The sequence below is a fragment of the Callithrix jacchus genome, chromosome 2 (assembly GCF_049354715.1).
Source record: "Callithrix jacchus isolate 240 chromosome 2, calJac240_pri, whole genome shotgun sequence".
Lineage (NCBI taxonomy): Eukaryota > Metazoa > Chordata > Mammalia > Primates > Cebidae > Callithrix > Callithrix jacchus.
In genome coordinates, this window is record NC_133503.1 from 74,483,719 (window position 1) to 74,491,412 (window position 7,694).

The 7,694-nt window shown below is 47.9% G+C and overlaps 1 non-coding gene across 1 annotated transcript; it reads left to right on the forward strand.

Moving 5' to 3' along the window:
- The first annotated feature begins 2,616 nt into the window (after positions 1-2,616).
- Positions 2,617-2,715, forward strand: LOC118151987 (small nucleolar RNA U13). Its single transcript, XR_004740373.1, has one exon. It is a non-coding gene; the product is annotated as a small nucleolar RNA U13 (small nucleolar RNA).
- Positions 2,716-7,694: the final 4,979 nt, after the last annotated feature.

Here is a 7,694-nt window from a genome sequence, read left to right on the forward strand (position 1 = left end):
TGATTGCAGCCACAAGGCAGTGAGAATGCAGATAAAGGGACAAATGAAGGAGGTGTCACAAGCTCAGTGAGTGCCCAGAAATGGGTTTTGAGGGAGCAGGAGTGTCATAGATTCTGAGTCCGTGTGACAGAGAACGTACTTTGATAGGAATGGAGACAAGGAAGTCAACATTCAGATCCGATTTTTGCTTTAGAAAAAACACCCCCACAAAACCAAAAACCTGTCTTCATATGCACACGAGAATGTGCAGAAGACTATAAACTAAGATGTTAATGTGATTTCTGAGTGGTGATATTATGAGATACTCTCATTTTCTTCTTACGGCTTTTCTGAGTTTTTTGAATTTTCTATAATGAACATCTATGACTTTTGTAATAAAAACATGGAAGAGAAGACTAGGGAAGTCAGGGGGAGTCATTGTTTTGGGTGAAAGATGCTAGATGAGTCTGTTGAGTTGTGCTGGGGTGACAGGCCCCACAACATTTAGGAGAAGGTCAGAGTTCAAAGAGTGAATTTGTGAATCTTTCTCTTGAAAATGCCCCAGGGCCAGAATGAGCATTCTGTAGGTGGGATGACGACCTGGGGCTCCTTGGGAATTGATTGAAGGATGCTTGCTGGGTGAGAGAGAGTGCTGGCAGGGAGGGGTGCTGTGGCCTGGCCTCTGCAAGCTTGCTGTGTGTGTGTGTGTATGTGTGCACGTGTGCACATTTGTACATGGTGTGTTCCCAGCCCGGTCAACTCATGAAGTGACCGTAAAGGCTGAACCCTGATTTGGTCTCCACAGATCTTTGTCGAGGGGCTTTGGCAGGCAGCAGGCATCCAGTCCCAGAATCTCCTCCCAGCTAAGGCTGATTAGAACGGAGTCAGAACTATTAACCTCTTCTCCTTCTCCCTGGCTTTCGCTCATTGCAATGCCCTGCGGAAGGAATCTTGAAAGACAGCGCTCAAATGAGTTTCAGTGACATCTATCTAATCTGACGCTGAAGGGGCTGTGCTGGTTTTTTATTAAAGTTCATTACTTCCAATTACAAAAGAGGGGTTTGGTGGGCGTATGCCTTAAACCTAATTGAACTGTTTCGCCTGTTCTCCCTAGTGTGAAACATTCTCACCCTTTGGGGGAGAAAAAAATTTCTTCATTTTAAGAAAACATGTTTATCCTTGCAGGGCATTGAGAACTGAAGAAACCTAATGGGCTTGGTGTGGAAGTGAGGGAGAGAGCGGTTGCAGCACGGAGAGCTGGCAATCCTGGAGGCCCTTGAAATCCGACACCAGCTGGGAGGGTCTGTAGTGCCAGCTCCAAGGATTCCTGGGTCCTTGGTGGAACTCCATAGGCTGGTTTGTTTGCCTGGCCTTAGGAGCTGCTTCATAGTGAAAGCTTTACAAAGCTGATGGAGGGCCCATTGGTGAATGACGATGGTTCCAAGGCTAGCAGATCTCTTTCTCACTTCTCTTCCATCCTTTCAACAAGATTTCTGGCCTGGAAAAAAAGCAATGATGGCTGGAAATGGTGCTTGAAAACTGCTGAGCTAAGTAGGCTGAACTTTCATGGGGGCGCTCCAGGGACTTCATAAGGAGTGTGTGGTGGAGGGGCAGCAGGGTGCTGGGGAGCTCAGGTGTTGTTTGTACTCGCAGTCACCAGTTTCTTCTGTAATGTTTTTCCTAAAGTGTTTCTGCAGGAAGTCTGATTTGAGAAGGCATGAAATCCAGGAAATGGCAAGAAGTGGGCTGGGTGTGAGGAAGCAGGGTCCTTGGGCTGTTGCTGTGTGAGCAGGGAACTAGGAGGCCATGCTGCCCTTTCTGTGCAGGAGACCCCCTTACTCTCTGTTTCTGCTGAAGGGAGCTGATGTGGGGATACGTATGACAGTCCTCTCATCTCCCCAGACCAGTGCCAGAGTGGAGGTGGCATGATTAGGAGAAGTGAAGCTTGGAGAAGTATATTGGCTGAGTGGATGCTGATTACTTTGTTCTCTGACTTTTATTTGAATCTGAAGGAAGATGGAGGAGAAGAGGCACTGAAGGGAGGATTTGCTATTCTGGTGTAGCTATTGGAGAGAAGGGGATGAATATTCCGGAGCCCATTTACTGTTTCTCTGACTCTAGGAAACTTGGGCTCCTAGCTCTTAACTCCACTGTTAAATATGGGTCCCTGGAGAATCAGCAGAGAGACTCATCCCTAGTCAGAGCTGACAATACCAGTTCTCTTTCTCCTGTCGTGGAGACCAGAAACCTCTCATACTTTTTGCTTGGGTCATACCTAGCCATGTGCCCACCTGGGCCTTCTGAGGCCATCTACTCCCACTTGGCCCCCTGTCTTCTGGTTCCCCGGTCCAGGGCCCAGAGTCCAATACCAACACCATAGGAAAGCCTTGAACACTCTGAAGACTCTGACAGTGGGAGGGCTCTTGGGGAACACACGATGGTAGGTGGTGGGGATGAGGAAGTCCAGAGCTGGCACTTGCAATGTGTCATTGTTTTATTAAAATTTAAAATTTAATAAAACAAAATATATGGGAGATGTTCCAGCTCCACGTGCATTGTTCGACTTCTCGCTGACACAACACGTTAGCAAGTGCACAGCCTGGCCTTCCGTCTCCAGATGTCAAATGGTAAGGGTTGATCTTTGTGGTTCCTAAGTGTGATGACTGGGTTTTCATACTCATGTGAGATATGCCTCCCTAAGCTTCGTTATGACATCAGCACATTATCTGTCTGACGTTTTTTTTTAAAAAAGGCTTGTAGTTGTTTGAGGACCTATAGGGATGGGGGTGTGCTGGTGGCATGGTCCATACTTGCCACAGCTGGGAGTGGGACAGAGCCTGGGTGGGACAGAGCCTCACTTCCTTTGTGCTGCTGTTAGAGGCCCCAGACTCTCAGCCCAACAAACATTTCTGCCTCCTTTACAGCAGCATGTCCTCGAGCCAGCCATGGAGGGTATGCTGAGCGTGCTTATCTACCCACGGAGGGGAGGAGTGGACCAGAGCTGAGAAGGAACCGACTGCACAGCCACACAGCCAGATCCTGGCTCTGCTGGTTACTTGCTGTACAAGATCCTTCTTCATCTGTAAAATGGCAAAAACAAGAGACTTTCATCCCTCATTGGCTTATAGCCAGAGAGTGCCTGTGAGATACTATCAGGGAGCACTAAATGTGTGGTCATTTTTTATTGTAGGCTAGACACCTGCTGTGGATTGGGTCACTGCCTCACAGAGCATGCAGTGAAAATGGGGAGACTGGAAAGTTCACGGACATCTGAAATACTTAGAGATGTGCTAAGTCCTGAGAGGAGCCAATAGAGTATGTCTGCCTGTGTGTGCACATGTAATCTGGGGCAACTTCTAGGAGAAGGTGATTTTTGATGTGGCCTTTAGGGAGGTGGGAAAGATTTCAATTAAAAGATCTAGAGGAACTTGACAAACACTCCTTCAGTGAGGTGACCCAATGTCAACATCCACAATGATAAATCATGTCTATAGTATGTACTCCAGGTATGACATGATAAAAATTGCACTTTACCTCTGTGGTTTCCCACCCATAAACACAGTTTAATCATGAGAAAAAACATCAGACAAATTCAATAGAGGGTCGTTCTATAAAACACCTGACCAGTCCCCTTCAATATGGTTGAGGTCATCAAAACTCAGCAAAGCAGGAGAAAAATCTCACAGCCAAGAGGAACCTAAGCAGATGTGACAACTAAGTGTCACTGGGATCCTAGAGAAGATCCTGGAACAGGAAAAGGACATTAGGCAAAAACGACTAACATCTGAATAAAGTATGGGCTTCAGTTAAAAAACGACAGGAAGTAAGTTCATTTTCTCTGAAAAGGGAAGGCTCAGAAAAGTTTAGCCTGTGATAGTTCTAAAGGGGTCTTAACAGTGATTAACCCATTTAAGCCTGAGGTTGCAATTTTTTGAATTTGAAAAATCAGACCTTAGTGATGACCTTGAGCAGTAGGATATAAATAACTCCCGCAGGCTTAGCATTCCAAAAATGGAACACTAGGCATAAATGGAGGCATTAGTCAAAGGCTGGAACTGCAGCCATCACTGATGAATGTTGGTAATAATAACAGCAGTAACTAACAAGACCAAGCAAGGCTGACTATGCTGGTGTCTATTGGCCGGGGTTTGGGCTCCTTCCATGAGTGTTGTGAAAAGGGTACACTGAGCTAGCCCGATGAGGAAGGCCTTCTGGACCAGGTGAATGTTCGGGGAGCCTGTGGAAGGGCATTGGTGAGCATGACACGGACCTCTGTGGGATGGCAACTCCAAGGGGCCCCCCAGCACCAGTGCTTGGCCCCTGCTCAGAGCCTCCCCTCCTCAGATCTGAGCCCACCACCAGGGACAGAAAGAGCCCCTCAAAGCAGGTGAGGTGACAACATTTTTTTTTAAATCAGAGAAATTATTACAATTTGGCCCAGATTCTGGGACCGACAGAGCAGTGAGACATTTGCATGAAGGCCTCAGAGGGTCTGGAGCTCTCAGCTGTCATTTATAGCTTTCCTTTTAATCATGTTTTATTTTTAAGTGTCTGTCTGATGTATAATACAAGCTTAGGTTCTTCCGGCCATAGCCTCTCCTTTCAGCACCATTTCTAAAATCCCATTTACGGAGGACAAATAGCTTTTGGGTAAAAGAGTCTTTGCCTCTTCAAAGAAGCAGTTAGCTGGCTGTTCTCCCCTAACTGTGCCTATCTATGGTTGGGGTGACGAAGTGAGATTATTTTATTTCCATTTAAACTCTCTGGGGGTCTGGCTGTCAAGGGAGGCAGCTGCTGTCTTTGTTGACTGCTTTTCCTCCTGAAAGTGCTGTGTAGGTTTCTTGGGGTAGGAGAAGGGGGCAGGTAGTGGCACTGGCAGGGGGCCTGTCTCCACCCAGCTGCCCCCATCTTGGCCTGAGGAACTGTGCCCAGCATTTCTCTGAACTTCAAAGGCACTCTCAGCAGGATCTTTGCGGTCATGGCTCAGGAGGGTGTGTTTGCTGAGTCTGTGAGTATTTGTGTGTGTCAGTGCCCTGGGCCATGTGGTTGGCTGGATTTGTTAAGGAGAATGCTCATTCCATGAGCCAGAATTTTTGGAGCACCAACTGCATATACTAGTCACTGGTCAAACAAAGATGCCAGGTTACCTCCCAGTTTCCCTTGGGAATGGGGAAGGATGGGGTTCTGTGGGAGCCTGGAGGAGAGGTACCTGACTCAGCTAAGAACAGCTAGAGGTGATGTCTCAGTTGAATTTTGAAGGGTTAGCAGAGGTCACCCTGCTGGCACTTTCCCCCTCCAGGAGAGAAGCATGGGGCACTGGGTTTGCCATGTACAGGCCTGGCACCTTGAGAGGAATGCTGTGAGATATGGGGACACACATGGCCAGATGCATGGAGCTCAAAGGACTGTGAAGGTGACAGCAAGGGGCAGCTGGCACCAGAGCCCACTTGGCATGGTGGCAGCTGGGGAGGGAAGTCTGGGAGTGTTTCTTATCCTCAGACCTTGGACCAGTTGGAGGACGAAATAGCTTGGGGACAAATGGTAAGTATTATATCACTGAGCAAGGAAAACTTAACCAAGAGGTGGTTCCAGTGGGTAGAGTAGGGGATTAATTATTTTTATTAACTTCATCAAGCCCCAAAAGGAGATAAGTGAGTACCCTCATATCAAGGCTGATGTAGAGACTAGGGACCTCTCCTGCTGGGACTCTCATCTGGGGATTGCTGGAAGATGGCATGGCTATCAGACCTTCCTTTCCTTTCCAGCTGGTGCAGGAGTCCATGGGTTCTTCTTGCCTCTGTTTAACCTAAAAGCTCCCTCCAGTGCCTGAAGATGCTTGGTTCCTGGCTGGGTTTGGAGGACTTGTGGGTATCTCCTTCAGGAATGTGGGACAGGCAGGCTCTGAGGACCCCTGGCTCATACTCTGTTAGTATGACTGAGACAAGACTGCCTCTTGACCAGGGGCTGGAAGAGTCCGGGGAGGTGGTGGGAGGTTCACTGCTGTCTCAGAGAACCAGGCTCATGAGCTGTGTGTGTGGCTCCCTGGAGGCTGGGCCAGGCACTGTGCCCATTCGTGCCCCAAAGGGGAGCCAGAGGTGGGCAGTTGGTTGACCTGGCGTCTGCTGATGCAGCAGCATCACAGGACCAGGTATTGGAAAGCTCAGTCCCTGGCTTAGGGATTTGCTGGGTTATGTTGTAAGGTCACCTAGCCTGGCTTTACCTTTCTCCTCCTGCTCCTTTTCCTCCTCCTCCTCCCGCAGGTTTGATGTCTGTAAAGTGTAGGTAACTAAGATTATATGTGGCTTTATTCAGTGCTTTGCTAGTATAGGCTGGTATTCAACTCTCATGCCCCACCCTGCTCCTGAGTTCTACAAAGTTCACTTCTCCCAAATCCCTATTGGCCCTCAGAGATCCAGGAAGTGGCCAGATCAGAATATTCACATGGACCAGCCTTTCTGGTGCTTCGGCTCTTGAAGTACAGGAAAAGGTTAGAGCAAAGGATGTGAAGATGAACTCAACAGCAAGGACCTGAAAATAGCCCCTCTGATAGCTTGAGATGGGTGGGCAGCACTCATTCTATCTGCCTGAATTCCCTTGATTCAGTGACAGCAAAGTGCCCTTCCTAAATAGGGCCAGATTTTTTAGGGTGGTTTTAGAGTGGGGATAGAGCCCCTGCCAGCCTGCCCAACCCCTGCAGGAGGCTCGGCGTGAACAGTGAACACAGAGACTCTCTTGTTAGAGCTTTCTGGAGGGCTCAGGCCCCACCCTGGGGAGCTGGGTATTATTGCCTGGAGACTCTAGGTTTCTGCTCTGCAAAACCCAATGTTGACAAGCTCCATAAGCTGGGAAAAGTGTCTTGCCCTGATTTTGAGCCTAGCGATGGTCAGGCATTGCTATACTCATTTTATTGGTGGAAAGGGCTAGGTCCAGAGTTTACCTGACTCTCTTCAGGCAACAAACTGAGTGACACGGAGGGCTGAGTCTAGAATCCACTACTGTGCTCTTCCTGTATTGTTCCAAGGTGAGTCCCCAGTGGCTTCTCCTTGATTTTTTTTCTGTTCTCTCATCTTATTTTCCTTTTTTTCCATCCCCTGGAGCTGCACCATCCAATACAGCAGCCACTGGCCACATGTGGCCTGAGTGTGGAAATGTGGCTAGTTCACATTGACATGTGCTGTAAGGGTAAAATGTACCTTGCAGTTGACTGAGTACAGAAAAAGAATGTAAGCTATCTGATTAGTAATTTGTTACGTTCATTATTTGTTAACATAATACTCTTTTAGACACATTGGGTTAAATAAAATACGTTATGACACATCAAAATACATTTTTGATGTATTTAGAAGACAATTTAAAATGACTTACGTGGCTCTGATTCTATTTCTGCCAGGCAGTGCTACTCTCGAGCTTTGCTATTCAAAGTGTGGTCTGTGGACCAGCAGCATGGGCATTACCTGAAGCATGTGGGAAATGCTGAATTTCAGGTGCTGCTCAAGACCTGCTGAGTCCAGACTGGCACTTTAACATGATTCCTAGATGATTCTACAGTTCTAGAGACTCAGAGCTTAGCTGGAGCTAGATAGGGCCCTGCTTGCTGTGAGCCTGAGCCCACTTATAAAACAGGAATCCTGGCTGGCTGTAGTGGCTTATGCCAGTAATCCCAGCACTTTGGGAGGCTGAGGCAGATGGATCACCTGAGGTCAGGAGTTTGAGAC